General features: G+C 39.4%; 1 protein-coding gene across 3 annotated transcripts in view; it reads left to right on the forward strand.

The window, feature by feature from the left end:
• The window catches only part of B3GALT1 (beta-1,3-galactosyltransferase 1), a 510,742-nt gene that overhangs the window by 383,048 nt on the left and 100,729 nt on the right, over positions 1 to 26,965 (forward strand). Inside the window, exon 1 of one of the 3 annotated variants that reach the window (XM_024579916.3) lies at positions 19,226 to 19,474. The exons of the other annotated variants lie outside the window; for them this stretch is intronic. The gene's annotated coding sequence lies outside the window, so the exon portion shown is untranslated. Of the gene's footprint in view, positions 1 to 19,225; positions 19,475 to 26,965 lie in introns of those variants that run through there. 3 annotated transcript variants of the gene reach the window in all.

Below are 26,965 nucleotides of genomic sequence, written 5' to 3' on the forward strand. Positions count from 1 at the left end.
AGGCGCTTTCCTCTCACCTGCATTTAAATAATTCTCTCGCTATGCAGTGTCAGGGTTACTCACTTTTAGCCTGGTGTCGCTGTTCTTTCAAATAAGTCGGTAACTCCAGCATCTTTTGTTTTGCAACATCACTACCACTCTGCCTCCTCCTTCAAAATGCCAGAATTCACTTGGCTGTTTTCTAGAATGACAAGAGGTCACCCTCTCATGTCATGAAGGAAACCCTTCTGTTTCGCTTCAGACACCTCCCGTTTACACAACATGATTTAAAAGCCAGCACTTCCATCACGAGGCCCCTTCTTTTTTGCTGCTTCGCGTTCTTTTCTGCCTGCAGACTGGATCATGGACTAATGTCTCGGAATCAGATTACGGGTGCTTGATGGCTCTCTGCCTGTGAGTGGATTTGTTTCCAGACCCCTTTGCCCTAGCTCTCAAGTTCTGTTCCCAAGATTCTGTTTTCCCCATTCCTCAGCCTAGTGGGGGCTAAAAAAATATTAATGCTTTTCCTCCCACCTTCTAAGTTCTTCTGGCTGGGCTAATTATCAAACTAACAGAGACAGGTTAATAGGAGAAAATCAAAGTTTAGTACATGTGCATGGAAAATTCACATAAACATGAAAATTCCAAAGACAGTGAGGCAATATTGGGTATATAAGACAGTTTTGGACAAAGGAGGAAGGAAGGGGAATGGGCTATTAGATTTTAGAAGTGAGAATGGGGGTGATGTATGGGTAGTTGAGGAATTGCGGAACACACGTGTCGGGAAAATCTTTGCTGGGCACCTCAGAAACAGCGGGCCCCGGGGGTTACCTAGCTAACAGGCCCCAGCCTGGAGCCCTCTTGTTTACCATACTTAATACAAGGTAAGCAAAGGCAAACATCCTAAGATCTCCTTCCTGAAGCAGGTTTCTCTGTCTGAATCTCTTAGGCAGGAAAGGGAGGAGGTTCATTCTCAGTCTTTTGTTTCTTGGTACAGAGCTTAAAATCAATATCCTAAAGAGCAGCTTCAGGGGGGCAGAATTATGGTCCTTTCAGCTCTTAGAACTTACTTGGGAAGCTTTCACTTTGCTTTTGACCTAGGATTATTAGGTGAAACACTTTTCATAAGCCTTGCTGTGCTAACTTGAAGGCTAGTGTTTTATACACAGTACCGCAACTTACATAATGCTTTTCTATATGAATATGGCCAAGTACAAAAAACTGTAAGTTCAATGTCAAACCTGATGCCATTGTGATAAAACAAATACAAACTGCCTTTAATTGGAACAGACGTTTTACGATCTGAATATTTCTCTAAACTCAATCCACGCGGTTAACGAAGCCAAAAGCGGAATGCATTAAGAGGCATAAAATTGGAAATTGGACATGTGGATAAGCTTTATTGATATTGTAAAATATTATGGTAGAATTTTGTGTCAAATCTCCTCATATGGGGGCACCACATTAAAAAGAAAAACAGTAAGAGTTGTGAGTAGTACTGACATAGTTAGCCGTTGGACCTACTTGGATTCACAGCACTCACTATAGACAGTTTGCAACTTTCAGCAGATGGCCGGAATTAAGGCCTGGTGCGCCTTTCCGCAGCAGTGACGCCGCCGTGCCGGAAGTTCTGCCCTTGTCACGGATTTAACTTCACGGGGAAATAAGCTAGCGAGATGGAAACTGCTGAATCTGATGGTGCGGCGCTAACTTCAGCGGAACAGCAGATTCCGTTGTTAAGACCCTGGTGTTTCTGCAGGGGGAGGGAGGTGGGTTCAGTTGGGGTGGGGTGGAGGGATGGGGAGAAAAGGCATACAACTATACTTGAATAACAATAAAAATTTAAAAAAGAAAAAAGACAATGATCAGTCTGGTGGGAAGCCCGTAATTGAATAGAGTGGGGGGAAGAGAAAAGGCAAGAGAACGAACCAGTTGAATTGGTTATTTACTTTGTGTAAGCAAAACAAAATGTTCTTTAAGGGAAGGTATTGCTCTTAAACATGTAGTTTCGATACTCTGTTGATATAGTAATCTACCATGGCCCTATTTTGAAGATAACTAACGAAGTGGAAAAAGAGGAAGCAAAAAAATATTCTCTGGGAGATTCACTCAAATTTTTCAGCGTTTACTGTATTTGAGATGGTATAAGCTCTTTAGATATGTTCCATTTTTTAATCCTCATAACATCCTGTGACATAGACACAGTTTTTTCTTATTTTTAATAGATGTTATTTTTAGAGCAGTTTTAGATTCACAGCATAATTTAGCAGACCACACAGAGATTTCCCTTATCCGCACGGCCCCCCACACGCAGAGCCTTCGCCATTGTTGACATTCCCCACCAGAGCGGTACATTTGCCCCTGCGCTGACACCTCATCATCGCCCCAAACCCGCCGTTTGCACAGGGCTCACTCTTGATGTTGTGCCTTCTGAGGGTTTGGACAGAGGTACGATGTCATGTGCCCACCACTGTTAGAAACAATTTTTACTCCCACATTACATCTGAAGAGACTAAGGCAAAGCGAAGTCTCCCAGCTGGTGAGTGGCTGAGCTGGGCTGCAAAGGGTCCGCTGGATCTGGCCTGGAGAAGGTTTATCTGCAACCCCTGTGAGAGCAGTTTTAGGAGAGTTGTTGGGTGGAGGTGAGAAGAGAATCTGATTTTCTTTTTTTTAATTATATTTTATTGATTATGCTATTACAGTTGTCCCAGTTTTTTTCTCCCCTTTTTCCCCCTCTGCCCTGCACCCCCCACCCTCTGCATTCCCCCCGCCGTAGTTCAGGTCCATGGGTCATACGTATAAGGTCTTTGGCTTCTCCATTTCCTATGCTATTCTTACCCTCCCCCTGGTTTTCTTCTCTGCAGGATCTCTGGAGGCGGGCACATGGGGAGAGTCCGTGGGCCCCTACACGTTCACTTACGTGATGACATCCTGGATGTCTCCCAGCAGGCAGTTTGGTTTCAGTGTGCTGCCAACCGTGATGAGAACCTAGCTGTGGGCGCCTCATTTGTTTAGATAGTTTGTAACTTTCTGAAACCATTTTAATTGAATACTGTTTCATTGCCACTGCAATCCCGTAAGGTGCACTATCTCCACTGTACAGACTAACAGCAGAGGCACAGAGAGATTTCAGATGCCTTTTCACGAATGCTGGTAAAGTCAGTCTGAGAACTCAGGACTATCATTCTACTGTTGAACTTAACATCCTTCAGAGTCATTAATCTTTGGCTTAGGTTTCCACAAACGAGGCTGATAGTCTTGAGGAGAGACTCTGTGGTGATTGATAGCATCCATGAGAACTTGTCATCCCTTCTCCTCCCCCAGCATGCTAGGCAAAGGTCGTTGACATGGTGATGTTATTAGACTAGCTTCACCTGAGAGCGCCAGGCAATTTGCCATTTCCCGGTTTAACCTGTGTAATATTACCCAGCTTACAAGTCCAGGAAAGTAAGAAGCAGGCAGTGTAAGTTCAAAGTCACAAAGTGAGTCAAAAGAGCCCCAGCTGTTGAAGTCCTTAAGTAACATGACTTCCCCTTGTGCACAGGCAGGCCATTGGCCTCATTGATTTATTGACATCTGAGAGTCATATTTACAGGTCTATAAAAATTATTGGTTGCTACAAAGATTCAGAAATATGAGTCCAGGGAATGTTCTGCAGCATAAATTCCCCAGTGATATATTCTAGAGCCAATCAGTAAGGAACTAAACATGTGTTGGTCAAGTCATTATTCACCCAAGCCAGGATATAAAGAAAAAAAAAATAGCAGCAGTCTTTGATTTCATTTTCTACCAGTTTACAAGGTTTTTTTTGCTTGTGGCTGCTGCTGTAACATCAAGTTAAAGCAATTTCCAGGCCATTATTGCTCTAGGGCAATAGCAACTTTTCAGTTTCTCTCCTGAATGTGTGGGAAACTTCAGAGATTACTCAGACATCAGCAAAAAACAAATTATGTGAGTGAGAGTCCCGTGCATCATGTGAGTCCTCGACCCGGAAATCTGCAGCAAGATGCATTTGTTCCTGAGGGCGCCGGACGCTGTGCAGGCAGTCCCAACGGCCACGGTGGTCACTTTAAAAAGTACTCAAATACTGATCTTAGAGAACTGACAATACATTGTGAAAGGTCCTCTTCTAAAACTTCCTTCTCTTTTGTGATCCAGCGCTCTAAATATCCTTCCTGAAACTCTTTTCTATTAAAGCAAGCAAATAAGGTAAAGAGGAGACAGGAAGGTGTACTCAAAGCCAGCTGACTTCTATTTATCATGTTGTTTCTGCATCTTTGATTTTTACAATTTTTCTCTTTCATTTGTGTTTTCCACCCATTTTCCATTCTTGGTTTTCCACTATTTTCAAATAGTACCTCATTAATAATTGCCATATTTCTGCCCTTTCTCATTTTTAATACATTCAGTATTTTATTTCGCTTCCCTTTCTGCTTACGCTGCCATCATCTTCTTGCTCTTTCTCCAAGTAACTGAGTTTGCACGTAGTTTTATATTTTTTAACAAATCACTTCAACAATATTCCAACTATCTCTGGAGAAAGGAATACAATCTGAAGTATAAATCATCCTGAGCCAAGGGAAAGCACGCTCAAGCAAGGCATTAATCCCTCACCCCTTCCCATTTCCAAAACCACACTGAGAAACAGCTTAGGTCAGCTAGATAGGATGTGGCAAAGGTGAAAAATGATAGTATGAAAAGCCCTGGGTTATATCAAATTTTGCTTTTTTATTACTTTGGACTTGCCAATAAATTCTGGGAGCCATGCCTTTTTAATATGTTTCCTTGGTCTCTGCTAACTCCAGCATTTGGCAGATGAAATTCCGATAGACTGTCTAGAGACCTCTTGCCCCAACATCAGCTAAACATCTCAATTGGCCAGCCACGGAGCAAGGGCAGTGAACATAGAGATTTCAATCTATTTCTACCTTTGCCCCTTAGCAGGAACTGCTTATATTTGATAATACGTAGCATAATAGTTGACAAATGTTCTTATTGGCTCAAAGCTAGTTGTGCAAAAAGAAAAACAGCACACCTCTCCTGCAGATTAAATATATATAATATATATTATATAATATAATGCTTTATAGTATATTTTGTATGTATGTATGTATGTAACCAGTAGAAGGATGAAAGAGGTGTTGAGGACAGCAAGGTAAAGAAATAATGAATGATGATTCGCTGTGCTTCTACTCTGTCCCAAGTGCTTTAGATACAGTACCTTAATTAATTTTACAATACACCTTTTAAAAAGATAAGAAAATGGAGGCATAGGATGGTTCAGTTACTTGCTGATGGTCACCTACTACATGGTAATCTGTGAATCTACATTTTGATGATGATGAAGACAAGGAAGAAAAAGGGGAAGAAAGATTTACTGAGCCAGACCCTGCACTAAGCATTTTATATACGTTTCATTTATACCAACTTTCTGAAGTTGGTAACGTTATTCATTCCGTATTATTGAGGAGAGACCAAAGGAGAGCATAGTAAAATAATATGTCCAAGTAACAGAGCGAGGGGGTGGAAGTTCCAGGATTTGAACCACGGCTGACTGACTTCAGGTCCCACAATGACCGCTCCAAAGCCACACGCTTTTCACTGCAGAACCATGTCTCTGGAGACCATGGAAATGTAACACCAAAGATATATTTTAGTGCCATATTTAAGAGAAAGAAAAAATCTGCTTCATTCAAGGTGTGAATAGCCTACCAATGTAGCCCAAGTACTGTAAGGGTTATGTCAAAAGGGCAATTCAGCGTGCCTGGAAAGTGTCCATCAACATCGTGTCATCCCTGTAATGCTGTAGGCCTCCTCCTTCAGAATGTATTGGGCGTCCAAGGTCGTATCCGTGGGAGAAGGAGAGAGCCATCTAAAAAATGCAGGGTCGCCCATCCAGTTAACTCTATTGCTCATGCAGAATTAGCACATTTCTATTGAACGGGACTAGTAACACAAAAGATTGCAGGAACACAACTAGAACAAGTTTCAGGTGTTAGAGCTGTAAACTGAATAAAACTAAGTAACTCATTCTAATAAATTCCTTTTACAGGGTTAAAGCAATTGATGATGCCCGCTCCTTTGATGAAACTATTCTCATAAGCAATGCAGATTAGAAGATATTTAATTCCAATAATGATATCTTCTTTTATTTTTTGGATCCCTTGTCACTCAGAATGTCAATTTTGAATATGTGGGAAAATATGGACTTATAGGAACTTATATTAATTATTTACTATATGCCAGGCATTGTGCTAAGTATTACTTGCATTTTGTTATGTGAGGTTAATCTTATATACTCTCTACTAAATGGATGGGGTAACAATGGCTTAATGAGGTTAGTTGATTTTCCTGTGTTATATAACTAATAAAAAGTTTGGCTTCAAACCCAGGCCTTTCTGACCACAGAGCCTGAGCTCTTAATTTGTATTCATAGCTGGTCAAATGGTCATATTCAGGAAGTGTGGATTAATAGAGCATGGCGGCATGAAAGGGCTGTGTATCTTTCACTTCTACATCTTACAATTTAAAAGAAATATAGGTCAGTGGAGTCCGCTCAGAAAAGAGCTGTTTGTAGGGCAAGGGGCCCACAACCCCTTCAGTTGAAAAGGGACCTTAGGAGCCAACAATGTTTAGCCAAGAGAACAGAAGACTCAGTATGGTCCTATCCTCAGAGAGTGGAAGAGAGCTGCCTTCAAGAGGACGGAAATGAAATGAGCCTGTGAATGGAGGGTTCTGGAAGAGAGTGTTTCCAAGGCTTTTTGACATTCTGACTATGATATATTCTTCATGAATCCACAGAGTATAATATACTCGTCAGTTTGGACAACCATAACAAGATACAGTAGACTAGGTAGCTTAAAGAACAAACACATTTATTTCTCATAGTTCTAGAGTCTGGCAAGTTCAAGATCAAGGTGTTAGCAGAACCAGTGCCTGGTAAGGACACTCTTCTCTGTTTGCTGTTGGTCATCTTCTTTTGTATCTTCACATGGCGGAGATCAAAGAGGGCTCCTTTTATCCTCTTCTTATAAGGACACTAGTCCAATCATGGGGGGTTTCTCCCTCATGACCGAATCTTTCCAAAGGCTCTACTTCTTGATACCATCTCATCAGGGTTCCAAAAGGTGAATTTTGGGGGGATACAAACATTCAGTTCATAGCAGAGTAGAGCCAGTGGAAGCTGCATGTCAGCTTAGGTTAAAGAAGAATTCTCTGCAGGAGGGATCTAATGGTGTCAGTTCTTCCTCTGACATAACCCTTCACTGAGATTTGTAGCATAGGTCAGAAAAAGACTTGGCAGAACTTTTAGAAGGGAATTTTAAATATAGGATGATCAATTAAACTAGATGCCTTTCCAGAATGGAGTGTCCATGAATTGACACACAAAGGCTTAATGGTTACAACACCCACACCCCTCACACACACACACAAAATGTGCTAAGATTCCTGAGCCTGGGATCCCATGTTTCCTCTACTCAAGAAGCCTCCAATAGAAAAGGAGGGCTAGAAAGAAGAATTTACAATGACAGTAGCATCAGCACTCGGCTCTTGCATTTGAGTTCTAAAATGATATAGGTTTGTAAGAAAACCCATGCAATTGTGTATCATAGCCAAAAAATGAAAATAATCTAAATGTTCGTCAACAAATGAATGAACAAAATATGGTACATCTATAATGGAACATTGTTTAGCCTTGAAAAAAGAATGAAACTTGTCAGAGGCTACAACATATGTGAACCTTGAGGGCATTATGCTAAGTGAAATAAGCCAGTCACAAAAAGATAAATATTGCATGATTCCACTCACATGTGGAATCTAAAGCAGTCCAACTCTTAGAAACGGAAAGGTTGTTGCCAGAGGCTACAGGGAAGAGGAAAGGGGGAGTTGTTATCTAGAGGGCATTGAGTGTCAGTTTTGCCAGATTCCGTTCTGGAGATCTGTTGCACAATATCAATGTACTTAACACTACTGAACTGTTCGCTTAGAAATAGCTAAGGTGGTGAAATTTGTTATGTGCTTTTTTTTTTTTTTTTACCACAATAGAAATAAAAAGAAAATTCATGGAAGAACTAATGAGAAAACTCCTAAGAAAATGTTTTGACAAGAGCAAAGCTCCACTCAAGTTTTAGGGAATATAAATAATATCAACAAGGTAGAGAGGTGACATTCCTAATTGATCGAGATTCTTTCTTGGTTGATTGCAACTATTTATAGATATGGGTTAATGAGTGAAAAATTCAAATTCATTTCTAAAATGCCATAAAATCAGTCTTACTGATGAACACAATGAGAATGATAAAAACCCACTCAGCAAACATTCTGAGGGTGCGGTCAATTCCATCTTCAGCTGTTCTCAGGTGATATTTTCCGAAATGGTCACTACAGTGTTCTTTTTATATATTTTCTTCTTTCAATTTCAAATACTCCTAGTACTTTTTTCCTGCAACATACATGTGCATGGATACACAAACAAAATACAGTTTAGAATCCCTCCCCAGAAAGACAGGATTACAATTCAAACCTCTGAAAAGAGATTTCGAATAGCACCTTGAGATTTCTTAGCCTTTCTGAATAGCCAGAAGTTTCAGAGAATAGTCAAAATCTCCCTTCTGATTACTGTTGTTGTTCATTGTTTCCATTTGGAACCAACTATTGTATATATTTGAAACCAAGAAACAGTTGTCTTTGAACTCCATGTGTCCTTAACATATTCCATTTTCTGACATTCACTCTTTCCAGGTTTCCCTTGATAGCTCTTGTATTGAAATGCATACCTATCAAAGCACTAATATAAACAGTCATTCCTTTATGGTTAGATGTGACCAAGTCTGCCTCTCGAAGCTCAACCTACTCTATTTTTTAGTTTTATGATGATTCATTCCAATCCACATTCCACTCCCATTGCCCTTCTTGCTCTAGATTGGATCGATTTTTTCAGCTGCCTAAGCTCTAACAGTTGGGGCAGGGATATGGTGAAGGACAAATCAGTTATGATTCTAAACTGGACTCTATCAAATGGGGACATTTCAAATTAAATTGTTGTAGCTAACTTTTTTCTAAGCAAACGTAATGTTTCAATCCATGACTCACCCATAGCTCTGATTTAACTTACAGGACGGTTTGATATAATGAGGAAAAGTCTAAATAATCCCTAAAAGAGAATACAGATATCCAAAAATTGTAGTGTCTTCTTTGGCCCAAAGAAGAAAAGCATGGGGGGAAACCTCGAGATGGGGATCAGGAAACATTTGTTCATAGCGCCAAGGCTAAGAACTTTTGCTGAAAGCTTCTGTAGAAACTCTTCTGGTCCACGTAGCTTTTATCCCATATTTAACAAGTGTGGGAAAATGATCTGTGTTCTCTTCAACCACATATTTTCTAGGTAGTTAGCATTTCTGTCCCTTCTTTCTGACTCTAGCCTCCCTTATTTTCTCCAAAGTGCTTTTCCCCACCTAACATACATTTATGGGTATATCACAAGACTGTAAACTCCCATCATTTCAAAGATTAGCCCATAAATATTTGTGAAATGGAGGAATGAATGAATGGTAGACAGCCTTTTTTATTATAACCCACATTGCATTAAAAGTAATTCTATTAGGGAAACTAATAAAGCAATGTGCTCGGTACTACTCAGATTAAGGTAAATGGAACACATTTAATAGTTTCTCAGGTATCCGCTTTTTGCAATACAAAAGATGGATGATACCTACAGTGTCTCTAATTTCATGACAGAAAGTAATGCATATAATTTAATGGATAAATACAGGATTTTCACAGTTCTTTGGCTTATTTCTTGCCAGAAATGTTAGTACATGCTGTTCTTGAACACCAGTGAAAACACCTTATAGTGAGGTATCTTTGGCCCAGGTGACACTCTTTTTTTTTTTTTAAGATTTTATTTTTAGAGAGCGGAAGAGGGGGAGAAAGAGAAGGGGAGAAACATCAGTGTGTGGTTGCCTTTTGAGCATCTCCTACTGGGACCTGGCCTGCACCCCAGGCATGTGCCCTGACTGGGAATCAAACCAGCGAGCGACCCTTTGGTTCGCAGGCCTGCGCTCAGTCCACGGAGCCACACCAACCAGGGCCCGTGTAGCGTTCTTGACTTGGATGCAAAGTAATACTGAATAAAACTCTTTGGTGGACTTTCTTTTAATCAGAGTCAAATCTGACAAGTAAAGCAGTATTATTAGTGTGATAATGAATAACTATTAGATTTTGATACTTTCCAAATGCATTACATAAATAGATCACATAGTAAACTGCAATAAAAAGTGTACAGCACAGAAATATCTTTCCTGGCTATCCCACTGAATGATAACAAGGAACAGATAAAGATCATCTTTATGCAAATACTCTGAAAAGTAAAAATATTAGAAATACAAATAGCTGCCCGTGGCCAGATAGCTCAGTTGGTTAGAGCATCATCCCGATACACCAAGGTTGCAGGTTTAATCCCCAGTCACAGAACATACAAGAATCAGCCAATGAATGCACAAATAGGTGGGACAACAGATTGATCTCCCTCTCTCTCTCTCTCTCTCTCTCTCTCTCTGTCTCCCCCTTCTCTCTCTTTCTCATCAAAATTGTTTTTAAAATTTAAAGAAATACAAATAACCAAATATATAAATAAAAATTGCGCTAGGAATGGTTCATATATATTTGATGATTTTTAAGCATTGCCCAATGTTGTAAGTTCTGTTCAAAGCCAAAACCTGCCTTCAAACCCCATTCTACAACTCATTGTACATTATTTCTTTGGTGGGCACTGTGGTGGCCTCTCAACTTTCATTCCCACTTTATCTGGTAAATATTGCAGTTTTTCTTCCAGTCTCTGGGAGGAGCTCCCTTCTTCCCTGGCTCAGGCGTGAGACCATGACACAGGCCAGGGCAGTGAGAATGGAGAGCAAGACACGGAAAAGAAGCTTCCCTGCTCGAAGGTGTAGCTTCTGGAATTACTCTTTTTTTGTTCTCTTTGTCATGGATGACGATTTCTGTAGCCTCTGGAGTTGTTGGCAGCCAGGTGGTATCTATACAGGGTGGGGCAAAAGTGGGCTTACAGTTGTGAGTGTGCAAAACACATAGTTTATTCCCATATTATTACTAATTATTGTATTGTTTTCCACACAAACAATGTAAACTTACTTTTGCCTCACCCCGAATGGGTGATCTGACACTGCAGAAGGTTGAGGGGAGACCAAACATGAAAGTGGGTGTCCAGTAACGTGGTTAAGACCGAACCAAGTTTCTCTTGTGAGTCAGTGTATCTGCTTCCTTGTCAATATCAACATAAATCGCATGTTTGGTGACATCCTAACAAGTTAAATTCCTTTCTTTAACAAACACCTACTAAAAATGTACTATGTAAATGTTAGGTTTTACCATCCAAACATATTTAAGATTTCTTTCATGCCCTCAAAGAAGGTGCAGTCTGGTAGGAGAAACAGAAAGCAAACGCCAAGGTGGCCATGGGGTGAGAGTGGCCCATCACAGACGCAGGGAGGAAGGGGATGCATGTTTAAGGAGAATTTTTAAAAAATAATAAAGGTGACTAACAGTTAGTCATTTCATTATCATCAGGCCTAAATAATGTGAGTGCCGTGATAAAGTGCACCTTCCAGGGTGGCCCTTTCCCACTGCCTTCAGGCCCCTAAACCTCATATGCCATTTTTAAATGACTACCTATCAATCACACTAAGTCATCTTTGTAGCCTGAACCTCACGTTTACAGAAATAAGCCTTTTAAAGAATGCTATTCTTTGATTGTATGGGAGCCAAAATCTTGACTGTAGTAATGGAGTAGATCTAGCTAACTGTAACTATGTTGGTAACAGGGAGTATTTCATTTAGTACTGCGTGAAGCCAACTTAGGAACTAGTTGGGACTACATGAAGGTACATAATGGGATAAGGAAAATTATAGCTACAAAATATTAATGCTGTAAAATGGAGAACTGATAGATACTTTTAATTTGTCTTTACTGAAGAATTGATGACATTTCCCAGCCAGGTGTGGCTAAGAGAACAGACTCTATAATGACTATTAAGAGTAAGCCTTCCTACTAAAGTAGCTTAATCCATTGATGCTCTTCTATGCATCTGTTATTCTGGCTGCAATCTAGTCCTCGCCTTACTCTAGCAGTGCTCTGTGCTCTCACTTCCTCATTAACGCTTGCTCGGAGATGGCTTTAGGTGTCGTGTTTCCCTGTTGTATGAAAGACAGCTGCTTCGCCATTACAGCCCGGCTACTTCCTCCCTGCGGATGCAGATGATACTGCGGTGCAGCCACAAGTACTATGGAGTGGGAGAGCTGATGCTGGTGAAGTCAGTCCTCACCAGGGAGATGAGGACGAGCTGGGTCCTGACAGATGAGAAAGATTTGTATACTCGAGGGGAGAAAGCTGAGGAAGTGTTTTAAGGAAAGATACAAGAGCATATAGTATATTGTGTATTCAGTAAAGGAGAGTAAAGCAGCAATACTAAACTGTGAGTATATGGTGGCATACGCGAGGGAAAGAAATCTGGTTTAGTGTTGCAGAAAGGTGCAGCGTTTGCCCCAACGTGGAAAGAAGTGAAGCTGCGTCTAGAACATCGTGCTAATTACTTAGAACCTTATTTGATAAATAATGAGCCATAAAAATGTGTGACCACAGAAATTATATAATTCTGGATTTGAATATTTGAATATTCAAATATGTAAATGTGCATGTTGTGAATATTAATATGGTTAATAGTATGAAACTCACCAAATTAAAGAATTAAAATAATTCTAACACTGTTGTATATGTATTTTACTTCCTCTCTAACCTGCTTTTTACTTCTTGCTCAGAGTTAGCCACTATAATGAATTTTATTTAATCACTTAAAAATTTATCACTAAAAAGATTTAGCATGTATATGTCTTTAAACAATGTACTTGGTTTTGAACTCTAAAAATTATACTACATATAGTCTTCATGACTTGCTTTTTATGTGACTATTATTTTTTAAGTTTACCAAGATATATTTGTTTTTATAGCTATAGTTCATTCATTTTCGTCACTGTCTAATATGCCAATGGAATATGCCACATTTATTTATCCTCATGCTATTGAACATTCCAGATTCTTTGTTATTACAAACAATGTCTTCTAGTGCACATGAGCAAGTTTCTCAGATATGTATACTTAGCAAAAGGATTACTGAAAGTTACATTTATAAAGGTTCGATTTTGCAAGATAGCGCCATTTTTAATATGGAAGTTACAACAATTTAAACACCAGACAGCACTGAAACACATCAGCAGTAGCAACAGTTAGTGTAGTCAAACTGCTTGTCTTTCTGCCAAATTAGGGAAAAAAACAAAATCTTTATCATTTTAGTGTTAATTTGTCTTTTCCTGGTTACTAATGAAATTGAGCAAAAACCTGTTTATATGTGGTTATGTGTCTTTCAAAATGTCTGTTCTTATCTTCACCCATTCCTCAACTGCAATGCTTTCATAGTTATAAAACTTAAGTGTAGTCTCTATCTGTTGTTGTATGAAAGACATTGGCTTCGCCCTTCCAGCCGGGCTGCTTCCTGCCTCCAGATGCAGATTACTCTGCAGTGTAGTAGGTACAGGTAACAGAGAGTTTTGATAAGAGATATTTCCTGTCCGTTTTGTCTAAATATCCAGCTTATTGCCATAATTTCTCTGAATATCTTTTCATTGTTTTTTAAAAATCTTTGATGTAGCTGTAGTTATGTTCTCATTTATATTCCAAATATCTTTTATTTGCATCTTCTCTTTAGTTCTCTTAATCAATCTGGCCACTAGTTTGTCTGTTTTTAAAGTTCTTTAAATTCATCACTGTTATTCTGTTTTCTTGGGACTTACTCAGTTTTTCTAACTTCTTAACTTGCTGGCTTAACCTCAAGAAAGGTTCAAAACTTTATTTGAGAACTGTCTGAGTATACCATTATCATTCTATTTAAATCTTTTAATTTCTATTAAAAATGTTTTGACTTACAAGTTATTCAACAACATGTGTTTCATTTCCAATTACATGGAAATTCTTATTAATCCTTTGGTTATTACCTTCTAATTTATTTGAATTTTTGTCTGAGAAAATGGTTCATATGGACTGATTTTCTGACATTGAAACAAACAACTAACAGCTTAGTATGTGGATTTTATTTTTATGCCAAATGTTTCTTGATAAGAATGCAATATCTCTAGCTGTATGCAAGGTTCCATAAATCAAGCCTGTTAATTGTATTGATCAAACCTTTTATAAATTCATTATTTTTATCTGCTTTATCTATTAATAATTTAAAGGATTATCTTGAACTCTTTCATGATAAGTTTTTCTTTGCAATTTTAGTGCTCTAGCACTAACTAGCACTACCTAGAATTGTAGTTCCATGTTTTCTGTATATTTTTTGTTATTTTGTTATGTGGAGATGAGCTTACAACTATCATCATAGTTCTCTGATGAACTGACCCTTTTTATCATTATGTACTAACCCTTCTCATTGCCAAAGTTTTTTTTTTTTATTTAAGAATGTTTTGTATTATTCTCCAGCTTTTTTTGGTTAACACTTACACGGTATGCCTTTCCCATCCTCTTATTTTCCATTTTTGTTTTCTCAGAGGCATGCCTCTTACACACAGTAAATAGCTGGCTTTGTTTTCATTTGCAGTCTAATAATCTCTACTTTTAATTGGCAGTTTAAGGTCATTTACATATATTTATTAAAATGCTTAGACTTATTATCATCATCTTTATACTGTCAACGCTTCTTTCTTCTTCTCCCCCTTTTCCCCTTTATATTTTGGATTGACAGAGGGCATTTCTTTATTCCATTGTTTTTCATCTACTGATTTGGAAGTTATCTTATTTATACTTTAGCAGTTGCCCTAGAAATTTTAACATGCATACTTAATAAAGTCTGATGTTAATCGATGGTAATCCTACCCGAAAATTATACAAGGATCATGGAACATTTAGTGTTCATTATTGCTTACCCTCTCCTGACTTCCACATTACTGTTTATCTTTTTCTATCCCCTAAATTAGAAAGTATTATGGGTATTTCTATAGGCAGTGCTTATTTAGATTGATCTGCTCATTAAACAGTGTTTTCTCCCCCTTGTTTCTTGCACTTCATAATTTCCTTTTGAGAACATTTTTCTTCTCCTAAGAAGACTATAACTTCAATATTTCCTTAGTGATTGCCTATTGTTAGAAACTCTATTTTGTTGTTTGTTTGTTTTTTTAATGAAAATACTTCTATTTTTCCTCAGCACTTTGAATATATTCTTCTATTGGCTTACTGGTTCCACTGTTGTTGTAGAGAATCTTATGGTCAAATTTGTGTGCGTTATAACCGCTCTGTCTTCCTCTGGTTATGTAGAAGAACTTCTCTATCTTTGGTGTTCTGCAATTTTGCTGGCTATGCCTAGTTGTGGATTTATAAAAATGTATTGTTTATATATGGCGTGCTTCAGTTATATGTGGATTAGTGGTTTTTATCAGTTCTGAGAGTTTTCAATCAAATATTGAATTTAACTACCATATCTCCTTTATTATCTCCAACCTTTCTAACTGAGACCACAATTACATACATATGATTGATGTTCTCATATTATTCTCCATGTCTCTTAACTTCTGTTTAATAATTTCCATCTTCTGTGTCTACAGAATTGTATCAGATCTAAGTCTTCACTGCATCTAATCTCCTAAGTCTCATAAATTGGTCATAGAAGGAAATGGAGTAATATCGTACCGGCTGATTTAGAAAGTAGTACAGTCATTTCAAAGGTAGAGAAGACAGATTAATTTTTCCCTAGGTAATTTATATTAATAACCATTATCATTATTGTCCTGATATTTGTTGTAGAATATCTATAATACTTACATTGTATAGATATTTGTTGTAGAATATCTATAATACTTATGTTGTACAAGTAAGTGAAGTTTTCACTTCAAAGACTTTTTAACTATTATTACTTGCTTTAAAAGACAAATAAAAATGAGACCTTTATTAAGTTTTAAGCTTCAGTTGAGAAACTTGAATTAATGCAGTAATACTCGTTTGTAAGCTCATTGCCTTGATTTATCTGATATGGGATCATCTCCTCAACCTTCCTAAGCCTTTTACCCACATCTGTAAGAGGCACAAATGTCCTTGCAAAAGACCAGCACCATCTTCTGTGAGTGTGTGATTTATTGTTTTCCAAAAATATCAAACAGTCATGGGTTCAACAAATACAGCTAAAATCTCCTGCTGTTGAGCAAATTTATTCCTTATTGACTTTCTTCAAAAATATGTAACTGCTTTCCTACTGTTCTTAGCGTGACAAATCAACCATACACTTCAATTAATAATAATTTGCTAAAAAGCATTAAGGTACCCATTTGTCAAATTCGTATTTCTTGCTATATATCTTAAGTTTAAGAACTACAATTATAAACTTTGTTTTTAAATTTTAATACATTATGTTTAATAGCCCTTAAATTTGTTGTGTCTTTTAAGTCCCTCTTCCCCACAGATTAAAAATCTATCTTTTTTATTTTATAAAAAATTTTGATTAACACATACAGTTCGATCTCAGAAGTGGCATTACAAATACATTCTATACCCTGGCTGGTGTGGCTCAGTTGTTTGGAGGGTCATTCTGTAGACCAAAAAGTCACAGGTTCAATTCCTGGTTAGGGCACATACCCAGGTTGTTGGCTCAAGCCCTGTTCACGGCACTTGTGAGAGGACAACTGATCAACGCATGTGTCTCTCTCTCTGTCTCGGCAATGAAAAATGTGTCCTTGGGTGAGGATGAAAAAATACATTCTGTAAATCCAATAAAATATTGTAACAGCATTCAGATAAAAGAGATACTTATTTGACTCTCCACATTGACTGCCCTTCTTTCCTGCTTTTCTCCCTCCCTTCCTGCTTTCCTTGCTTCCTCCTCCCCCTCCCACGGAAGCTGGAAATTATTTGGAGTCACTGTGTTGACACTGTTCCCTTTTATAATGAGTTCAGCATTTGTGAATGTCAGCATTTGAGGCTTATATAAAAAATAACTTCTTGATTATTCATGATGATAAAGGTAGACAGCACTGAGGGAGTGAAAGTCCTCTGCACTGTTGGAGCCGGCAGCCAAGATGATGAGGTTGGAAGGCTTTATGACCCTGGGTGCCATCCTTGAAGACTCAAATTCTACCATTAGCAATTTGATCCTTTGAGTTAGGGCATTGCCCCTTATCAAAATGCAAATCCCTCCAGGCCGGAAAATGCCTTAAGCTGCTATCATTCATTAACATCATCTGACTAATTCATATATTGGAACCTTTCCAGCAGAACTAGCCTGAGATCAGATTTTGTCAGGAGAACTAGAGAGATTCAGTTTGAAAGAGATTAGGGACCAGATGAGGTCACAGAGCATCGGAAGAGCTGTAGGGGGCCATTGCAGCAGGACAGAGAGAACAACTAGAGGCTGAAGAGGCTCAAGAGAAACCCATCTAATTAATTCCCATTTTTGCCTATCTTTATTCCTCATTATGAATTTTTAAAAAATGAAGGAGAAAACATCCACATGAACACCCTATGAACACAGAGCAGGGCGTACAGTTTCTTGCATAATTTCATCTGGGATCACATTAGGCAAGAATCATAGAGAGTGGGAAGCAAAGAAACTAACTTGCAAGTGATCAAAAGCATGAAGGGAGCTGAGGAGTTAGAGATTATTTATTGTATTTACAGGATTTTAGAGTATATATGTAATTCTGGTCAAAAGTCTCATTTCAATTCAATAATTAAGTCTTAATTTCTTCAAACTCTAGAGTTGGATATGTTTGTATTTGCTTCCTCGGCCCCTTCTTATATTTAGTAAGCATGTCTAGTGTGCTTACTTGTATAAGTTTATTACTAGTGTTCTGGGGAACTCAATGAATAAGAAAAATGGAAGAGCTGCTCCCACATAGCTACCAAAGGGCCTCGGGAAGGAAATAAGCAGTAAGTATAGTGAAAGGTAGACTATGATATGAGCTCTCTGGGAAGTACAGATAAAGCACAATGTCATATACCAAGAGTGTTAAATAATGCTCCACCTTTTACTTGTAAATAACGTTTAGTCGTTGCTGTAAAGATTGGCAGTTGGGTGGGGATGCGGCAACAGTGACTCTCATGCTGATCACCTAGGGTAAGGCATCAGTTACCCACTGAGATGAGTTAGCCAGGAAATCCCGGGACCTCCTCACTGATGAAGAGAGTCTCTGCTCCCACCTTTGCTAGGCTTCCAGGAAGGAAACAGAATGTTTCTTGAAGATGTTTTTGAGACTATTCCTTCTGGGTCAGGATCCCTCCTTGTCATAGTAAGGTAGGGTTGGGGTTGGGAGATGCCAAGGTGCTAGTTAGAGCAGGGACTTTTTGAGCTGAGGTGGTAGAAGGCACCAAAGCTAAGTGAGGTTTCAAGGGGACAACTATGTGGGAGAGCATGATCCAGAATTTCAGAAGGGGAAACTTAATGGACCACAAATTAGAAGAGGCCAGAGGCAGGTATATGAAGCCAAAATTCTATAAGGTAGTCACGTCAGACTCCACAATAAATGCTCGTGTTTATAATTTACTTTTATAGAGTGTATGGGAGAAAGGTCCGAGGTCAAACTCACCGGGCCAATGTCTGAGTGGATATTGCCAGATATTGCCAAAGTAAGTCTTCCTTGGATAAGTCAGCATCTCTGTCTTTGTGTTCTCACAGTGCTCAATAATAAATGAGGAAAATCGTACTTGAGGAAATCTCTGCCACCTGCATTTATTAAGCAAGTACTGTGCTCTGACCTCCGCACCGCGTGTGCACGGGGAGTCCAGTGGACGTGGCTGGAGGTCCAGGACCTACAGTCCAGAAGGCGTGTGTGAAACACCAGTGAGCTGGGCACAGCTAAACTACACGTGTCTGTGAGGCTAACCGTGCTGCAGCCTTTAAACAGTCATGATTAAGCCCCAAGAACTTGCACGATTAATTGTAAAATCATGGTTCACAACCTTTTCATAGGCTGATTACCATGACAAGTGGACCTCGTGAACATGTGCCTTTAAAGGACTGATGAGCAGAAAGCAAGTAGACTTTGTTCAGGTGACATTCAGAGAACTTTTGAATTGTCATATCTTTAGCACCTTCGTGTCGTCCCGTCCTCCTGCCCATCTGTTCCTTTCACTCAGGGTTCTGGAATCTTACGCCACGGGCAGGATTTTCACCTCTCAATATAGAACTGTGTACTTCACCGCGTGGTCCAACTGCGTTCCTGAGAATAAGTCCTTGTCCTTGTCCTTTGTCAGAAACAACAAGCATTGATTTTGTTGTTAGCATATGTGAGCCTCCGTTCATCCAACAAGCTATATACTTCAATCGCCAGTAAGCAGCCTGAAGTTTCAGATTATAATGCCCTGAAAAATCAACTTTCACTCAATTAGTGACAACAGTTGGATGGGCTCTGTGTCCAGATTAAAAGCAGTGTGGCTTGGCCTGTGGTAAGTAACTCCTCTTCATCTGAAGTTTTAAAGTCGTATTAAATACCTTAAATCAAGTATCTTCAATAGCGGTGTCGGGACTGTGACATTTCATGCTAGTTGTACGGCTAACAGGATTGTCAGTAACGTGTTGAAAAGCATTATGAGTTCACTCGGAGTCTTTGATTGTGCTTCACAGCTCTGCTGTGAGACGATGAGTCTTGGTCTTTCTCTGCTGCTTTACAGTTTGTATTTACACCTTCTTGCATTTGATGAAAGCGATGCAACAGGCTCTGCCCACTGACAGTGACGACTCCTTTATTTTAATCAGTGCAGAGGGAAAAAATAAAATTCGGCACAACAGGGTGTAAAAGCCTTTGTTCAGCCATTTTAAACTGTAGTAGTTATATGTGAACCCTTACAGAATGACTACTTTGTGAAACTAAATGTCAGCATATCTAGTCATTTGATTTATATGAGAAATGTCGCTTTCTTTCCATCAGGTTCAATTTAGCAGATAAGATTAAGAAATGTTTTTATCTTGCCTACTTGCAGTCCTTGGTGATATAACCATTTTTAAGCATGCCTTTGCATAATATTTCATCTAATGGGAGGAAATCAGTTCTGATTCTCTCCTCACTCCGGTGGGGCTCAGTGTCTAGCCCCAGTAGGGTGCGGTCAGAGTGAACGCGCCGCAAAGAAAGCACCCACTGAAGAGTGAGATCGGTATTCCTGACTCTCTACTGAATGAAATCATTGTTAGTCATTCACCTGCTTTCCTCTCTCTGGACAGCGTTTTTAAAAATAATTTCTCCTGTAAGTCTTTGAGCTCAGCTTTGTGAGGTTTTTCCCCACATACACTAATGTATTTAGGCAGGTGTCACTAATTTTAAAAATAGGCTTTGTCCCTTTCGGTGAAAATAATTTGGAATTCAACAAAGTAGGTGTCCGAGCCCCTAGGTACTAGCAGCCCTCAGGTAGGGCTCTACAGAGGGTACAAACAGAGAGATGAAGTAATGGGTGAGTATGAGTTGGAGTTCGGCAAAATGTTTATATAAAGGGTCAGATGTACATATTTTTGGCTTTGTGAGCCATACAGTTTCTGTCACAACTATTCAGCTCTGCTGGTAGCACAAAAGCAGGCATAAGCAACACACGAATGAGCAGTAATGATGGTTGTGTTCTAATAAAACTTTATTGACAAAAGCAGGAAGCAGAACAGATTTGGCCTATGTGCTATAGTTTGCTAATCCCTGGTATAAACCCTCTGGGGATCACATTTTCACACATTACTAAAGAAATAGTAGCCACATATTTTTTTTTACATATCCATACAGAGAAAGTGGAGGGAATTTTTTTTGAAACTGAAGCTATTTAAAATGTGTCCTAACCTCAGCAAGCCCTGCTCAAGGCTTGCAGGACCCTAGGCAACAAGTGCTTGAGTAAAGGGCAAAAGAGAACTGAATGAGACCTGGGCAGAGGCACCAGACAGTTACACCCTCCTAGTATGTTTTCATAGGTACTAATAATGTAGGGTAGAGTGCATTGAAATGGGAGTAGAGGAAAGAGTCTGGCTGTGGAAGAAGTTCAGACCAGGAACCATTCTTGCCAGTATGTCCATTCCAAATCAGAATCCATCCAAGGGCTCAAGGATGTAGGAATTGTTGAGATAATGGGTCTCTAGCCCGCTAGACAGTTCAGAGAAGAGACTCTATCCCAGTAGGAATATTGGGCTGCTTGGTAGCCACCACTGTGGACTGATAGAAGGTATCTATGTTGGGGAAATGTTGGGGAGCTGATGGAGGTGAAGGAGCTGATGGGAGGAAGCAAATAGTGGTTGATGAGACATTCAGAAAAATGGAAACTTGTGTTATTCAGCAGATAACTTGGACACCGAAGTTTTTCCCAGGCAATCCTGGGATATTGCAACATTTATTGAAGGCACCTCTGAAATGTGTGACTGAGTTTCTAACCTATAAATCAGGTAGATGTCTGCAGGTAGCACTACAGAGGCTGGAGAAGGGGATCATCAAGACATAGGAACTAGCAAATGGCCAAATTGGGGTCATATGTATTGCACTCACATGCAAGAAAAATTACTAGGGTCAGAAATGAACTCTTACTTTATAAAGTCTCATTTATATCTCCTCAGGAAAACCAGATACTATGCTAACACTGCATTGTTCCCTGACAGACTTAGCTACTGAAATTCATATTGTCTACCTTTTTTTTTTGTCACATAAAGTGCTGTTACATTGTGAAAAGATTTTAAAGATTCAGTGAGAATTTAACTTGAAAATGGAAGCATTTTCAAGGTGAAGAGTAGAAACAAAGAACAGCATAGTAGATATTATGTTCAGTAGACATTTCAAGTTGAGTTATTTTATTGAAGGAGTTTTTAAAGTAAAGAGAGCAATACTTTTAACCTTTATGTGTATATTTATATACTCATAAAACGTTTTTACTTTTTATGAAAAGAATTTCAATTACAAATGGAAGTAAAGAAGAATGCTTAATATTAATTGTATAAAGGCAATGTAAAAGTAAAGCATATTGCTTTTCTAGCCATGAGGAGACCCAGATTACTTTGTATACCTTTTGTGTAGGTTTATTATACATTTTGCAAAAAGAAGTGCTCTATTTATTCTTTAATAAAGTGCAGGATTTGCTGTCAGTAGAGAATAATAACCACCCTTTAACTTTATAATTAGTGGCCTCTGTGGGTAAGATTTGCCTGAGAGGAAAAGTACATTCCAGGTCCAAGAAATTAATACCTCCTATATGAACAAATCTCTAAAAAGTAAAGAAAAAAATCCCTTAGCTCAGAACCTCATGGGTCTTTGGCAACCTCATTTGGGGGACTGTTCTTTGACTGATGGGAAAGGAGGAGCTGAGTTTTATATAAACAGAGCTGAGATGCTTTCTAAGTGAGCCAGGAGCAACAAGAAAGCTAAAGGCAGCACTGATTACACTCAGGACCCTCAACTCCCAGGATGAATCTCTGTATAAAAAGTGGGGTCTGGGTAGAAGCCATGTTAGAATACCTACCTACCTATGGTCCCAAGACTGATTCTGGAAAATAATCATATGACAGACAGCCCACCATCATTGACAAAGGTCCCACTGCATGTAGAATAGTGGAGAGAGGGGCCATTTCATGGAAACTGAGAACCCAAATCCAACCAGTCGCCTAAGTTTGAAACTTAGGAATGTGAGTAGCATCATTAAGTAAGGGGGGAAAAATAGGAAAACCAAGGTAATAGCAAAGGCCACTAGAGGAAGCCTAGATTAGAGAAATAACCAGAGCCCTGCCCTTGTGCAGAAATGGCTAGTGCGCCCTGGGCCCCTCATTCTGGCTGGCTATTGGTCTGAAGTCATGCTAGACCACAACAGCCCCTAACCAGCAGGGAAAACCCAACCAAATAACCTACTGAGAAGTGAAAGCTTGGGTCTGGCTCTGAGGTTCGTGGTCCTTAAGCCACTTGTTTACCCTCCCACTTTTCACGCAGACAGTTGAGTTCAGACACTAAAAAATGTCCTGTGCAGTTTTTTCTTTCCAGGAGCTCTTGTGTCCCCACTGAGCAGGCCTCCTACAGAGGCTCTGAAATGCACTCTGAACCCCCAGTCTTCATATCCCTCCCTCGGCCCTTCCTGTGAAAAGGTGGAAGAATTCACTTTCTCACCAGGTGTGTCTTGACACCAAATACCTCAATTGAAAATTGGTTTCATTGAAGTAAATTACTAGTTTATCAATGATTGTGGAAGAGTCACAGCTCTATATTGCAGGCCTTCACTCAGATGCATCTCCACAGACCAACATGAGGCTCCTAGGGAAGGTGAGTCCTTCTGGCTGCTGATGTAAGGGGAAACCCACCAGGAGGCATTGACTTCGCCTCTCCATTCAGTTTGCACGGTGATAAACTGGGGTTTGCCAGCATTGCGCCTGCTCTATTCAATAATGAAAACGAAAAAAACACTTCAGGACAAAGACCATCAAGTGTGGCTAAAGAAGGAATGATTAGGTTTGAATGCCAGTTGCTTAGAGGCAAGAATTTTGTAAAAAATCAAGTAAGAAATGGTTATCATATTGGCAATGTAAATACAGTATTCTGTTATCTTCTATGGAAATGAGATTTCAGATAGAAAAATGCCCAACATACTTAAGAATAGATTCTAGAGCAAGGATCTCTGTTGAACTGTTACAGAGTTCCTAATTTTCTTACATTTTCAGAGGCATCCTGATACTTAGATTTATAACTTTTCCTGTTACTTTGGTTTCTAGATTTTGTAGATTAATGGAATTGCAGAGTGAGCGTTTCATAAGTTAGAGTAATCAGAAAAAGCAGTTCTCGTAAGTCTGCCCTAGACTCACCTGGATAGTTAATTTAACACAGATTCCCAGTATGTATCTTCCAGGTCAGAGATTTGGGGGGCGGGGGGAGCAACGGATCAGCATTCATACCAAATAGCACTTGTTTCTGTACTTGGAGCCCTCGATCATATTTTGAGAAAAACTGCAATAAATTACATCCTGTTTTTGAATTAGGTTTCATAGGACACATATAATAAGAAAGAGGACAGAAAGTTAAGAGTCTTAAAATAACTGAAATCAGAGCAGAGATCAAGCCTGTGGCTCAGAGTGGAGTGCCAAAAGGGAAGAGAGGATCAAAAGGAGCAAATATAGCCAGGCCGTTCACCCAGCTCCCCTTTCCCTGATCACACCAAGTTCACATCTTACAGGAGAATCCAGGGCTAATCCTCCACAGTCTCCAGTGCACCCACTGAGTTCAATCCTTCCTCCTTCTCAGGAATAAAGGCAGGCTTTCATAAGCAACACTGCAGTGATAAAAACGAGGCCTCCTCAGTACCACAAGAATCAAAGTAAAAGCATCAATCACATAGGTATTGTCTGTCCTACAAATTATTTAAAACATCTGTATCTCATACTTAAATACAGTTCATCCAGATGTCTTCACACTGTGTGTGCAGACACTCAGGGCCTTCAAGACTTCCGGTTTGCGTGTCGGCACTTTGAACGGGGTCTGATGAGTATGCTGTGGGGTGTGGGTGAAGACGCCGCCCGGAGCCCTGCACAGACCGCCAAAGGTCGGTTTGTAACTTAGAAGTTCAACATGTCGAGTGTAGTTTCCTCTGCAAACCTTAACCAGACACTTTGGTTAACTGCCGGTGCCCGTGCACAAAGGGGTCTTTAATTTATAACATAGCTAAAACCCAGTATGGGTTAAACTACCCGGCTGAGTTGGGGAAGTAGGGTGTCTCCATGAAGCCCTCTGTAGAGGGAAAGGAGAGGAAGAATTTTTTTTTTCTCTGACCTGGATTCAAGGATGATAAAATTTTCTGCCTCCCTCCCACATCTCCAGCCAAAACTCACATTCCTAAATTCAATAGACCTGAATGAACTAAATGTAATAAAAAGAAATTTGGAGAGATTGATTAATTGGATAAATGACCCATAGTCCCCTAACTTGCCAGGGTATATTTGCCTTTTAAAAGAGGCTTTAAAGGTTATGTAATTGTTGAAATGGCAGACAATATAGTATAATGTTAAACTATGTGAACTTAAAAGAGAAATATCTATATTATTTTGGAGACCCAAGGATTTTAAGCAGGCTGGGCTTGTCTAGGCATCCTTACCTAGTCTGTGCCCCAGGATGCTCCTCACGTCATACCAGCCATTTTCATTTCTCTACTTCCAAATACTCATATTTTCTAAGGTTATACATTAAGCTTTGAAGCAGCCAATATGAAGGCAATTAAGCCACGAATGTTTGTGTGATGGGCAAGGGTTGAGTATAGAAGCAAAGGGGACAAGTATTTGAAAATATGAATTATTTTTGAAATGAGTTCTGCCAGTACTGAAAAATCTATTGGCCTATGTAGACAAATACCCGTACTGATTATATAAAATATACCTAGTATTGACGGCAAGTCATGTTAACACAAACTTACACTTCTTAGTGATATGCTACAATCAATACCGTTTTATTTTGATATTCATCTGTAATTAGTGTTGGCAGGCTAAAACTGCAGACCATGGGTGCTCAGGGGATAGAATTTGAAATATGCATTGTTTTACTTGTGCACTAAACTAGTGAATAGCTCACCTTTGGGGGTGGAAGAAATCATTTCACATCATTGCTCCCTGATTATGTATTTCAACCTGAGAACATCTGCACAGATTAATAATAATAATAACTGCAGAATTCCAGAGGTGGAAAGAGAAAGAAACAATGTGGATAGCCAAGAGAATCTTGGGGCTTGAGTAGAAATCAGCTGGAAGGACCAGTCAATTTACTGCAGAAGCTGGACACTCATCTTTTTCAGTCCATCCTCTTTCTAATGTTGAGAAGCCATGAATTAGAGCAATAAAAAGAGGGGCTTCTCAGGTCCAAATGAGTGAGTTCAAATGCATCTTGCACCACTGATTGCCCATGGTGTCTGGGGAAAGCTATTTATTTTCTCAAGTACCCTTCTACTTTTCTGTAATATGGGACTAATAATAATTATTATCATCACTACCTCACAGGAAGAGATAAAGAAGACATGTCTTCAAGCAGCCTGGCACCCTATGAGCATTCATGAAGTGTAAGCTATTATTAGTTTGAGAGACATAATTTGCTTTCATGGCCATTCAGTGCGGTGTAATGATGGGTTATGTGTAATAGTGTCCAAGTCTACCCATTTCAACAAAATCATTACATCAGGGGCCAACTCTTCAATCCCTGTCACCCTAGGGTCTAGGAAGACAAGATGCACTCTTTCTCAAAGCTGCCCTTTAGGGACCTCAAGTTTCTAGCTATATAGGTAGCCTAATCCCAGGCTGGGAAAGAGTAAGCAGTCAAGTGTCTGGAAGGATGTGGCCATCTCCATCAGAATCACAGGACTGATCAAAGTCACAAAAAGGGAGAAGGGCCCTTCTCTTACCCAGGCCTTGTACGTGCAAAGGCCAGCCTCTGGTTGATTTCATTTGATTTCCGATTTACTTTGAAACTGCAAGCCAGGACCAGCACTGGGACACCCAGGGTGAACATTATTAAACCAGCCCATGATTTGGAATGTGACATGAGACCCCCTCCAACACCCCCGCCAGGTGAAGGAGAGTAGCACGTTCCCTGGTGAGGGATTAAAGAAATGGTCACAGGTTTCCTCCTCATTATGCAGTGCTGTATGTAACTCACCTGCTATTTGTCTCTCACGCTAATGAGCCCCGAACTCACTCAAAATATACTAAGAGATAGTTTCTATTAAACATGAGATTAAGAAAAAGGTTAGATTCTCTTTTAGTACTGCAGGCAATTACTGAAATATAGGAATTCAAATGGGAGAGTTATTATAATTTTTTGCTTTTTTAGTCTTTCCAGTTTTCGCCCTTTCCCCTCTTCTTCTTTTCCCTCTATTCCCAGCTCTGTCAAATAGGCCTGTAATGAGAATGTGTAATGATATCCCAGGAGCCCCTTTTAGAGAGCCCTCTGATTTTAGATATATATATAG

Source organism: Desmodus rotundus, chromosome 2, assembly GCF_022682495.2.
Source record: "Desmodus rotundus isolate HL8 chromosome 2, HLdesRot8A.1, whole genome shotgun sequence".
Taxonomy (NCBI): Eukaryota; Metazoa; Chordata; class Mammalia; order Chiroptera; family Phyllostomidae; genus Desmodus; species Desmodus rotundus.